The following is a 1,574-nucleotide window of genomic DNA, read 5'->3' as shown; positions in this document are numbered from 1 at the left end:
TGGCCCCAAGAACTGGAAAATCAAACTTGGCATCTCCGCGGGCCCCAAATCCCAACGGGAGAGAGAAATGGAGGAAAAAGACTCTCGGTGACCACACTCTACTAGATAGTACTTTTTCCCTCCCCCTTTCTGGCAAGTGCCAGATCTAACACATACTAGTTTTAAAGAGGGGAGTGACGAGGACAGAACACAAGGCAGTTACCCCTCAGCAGGTGGCACGGAGGTAAAGGTTGCAGGATTCCATGTGGCTGACTGGGGTTCCAGTCTGGACCTGGCGGCTTAGAAAACACGCCCAACATGCGTGTGTGTGCCCAAAATCCTGAGTGAAGAACGAGGGAGAAGGGATTTTCGAGATTTTGGCCATTCCCCTTGGGAGCTGCTTTTTTCTCTTCTCTCCCTGTCTCTCTCTGGCAAGCACGGGTGCTCTATAACATATATACATTATATCTGTTACTTAATCTTTGTTTTCATTTTAATCCTATCACCTCTTGGAGTTCCAAAAGGTCTGAGAAATCCAAGAAAAGAAGTCCCTGAGCTTTAATGGTAATCTCAAAAGGACACAGTAATCAAAAACTTCAAAAACCTTTTTGTGTAAGGATCTGCTTTATTCAACTGAATGGAAGGTTCTCCCTCTCCACTCTAGACCAGGTATAACTCGCCTCCCTATTCTGCCTACACCCCTCAAGACCTCAGGATGTGTGCCCATTTCTGCTGCCACTATTTTACTGTTCTCGGGTTTTGTTTTTGAATCTATGCTAGTTGCGGCCAATGTACCCCTTTTTGGTGGCTATTCCAATGTTCCTGCAGCTCTTAATGGCTGTCGCTTCATTTTGAGTGGAACGCATCGCATTATCAACATAGCCTTCTTCTTCTATCCCTTTGGGGTCACCTAAATTTGCCACGGTGCTGGATGAGTAGAACCTCTTTACCTTTCATGTTTTGGTTTAGAAACAGATCTTTAGGCGGCCGTCCTTCGAAGCATGTCAGACCACGTTTCCCCCAGGTGGTGTTAAATTCTGTCCCATTCCCGCGCGAAAGATGTGAGAAAAAAATGGTGCCCGTAATGCGCTCTCTGGTTCCACAGAGGAGAATATTACAGAAAATGACAGCTTTCTGTTGATGCCAATGACTTGGGCACTGTGACTTCAAGTGCAGAGTCTCCTGCCCCTGCCTTGACCATTGCTGCCATAGGAGCCCTGCAGGCACCCCCCTCCTGCACCCTAAGCTCCACATCCAAGAGCTTTCCTTAGATATAACTCGGGATCTTCCTTCAGTCCTCCTAGAACTAGGGTTAAGAACTGAAGCTCACTCTTTTCATACTCTTCTCACCAGTAAATGTTAAAATCTGTTCGTTTCCTTGCAGAGGGCAAATGGGTAAGTTTTTCCACCCCCCCTTAAAACTTGCCCCAAATCAGTGACTCTGGCCCTTGGACATCCCGGATCTCAGAGCAGGGAGTGGGCTGGCCGAGGAGGGTCCACGACCCCTAGAGGGATTTCTACCAGCAGCTCGGCCCCAGGGAACCGCGGAGGGAGGCCGGCCAGCAGGGTCTGCCAGCGCAGGCCCCGGCCGCAGC

This window comes from Tupaia chinensis, unplaced genomic scaffold (genome assembly GCF_000334495.1).
Source record: "Tupaia chinensis unplaced genomic scaffold, TupChi_1.0 Scaffold148242_1, whole genome shotgun sequence".
In the NCBI taxonomy this organism is placed as follows: domain Eukaryota; kingdom Metazoa; phylum Chordata; class Mammalia; order Scandentia; family Tupaiidae; genus Tupaia; species Tupaia belangeri.
This window is presented reverse-complemented; position numbering follows the sequence as displayed.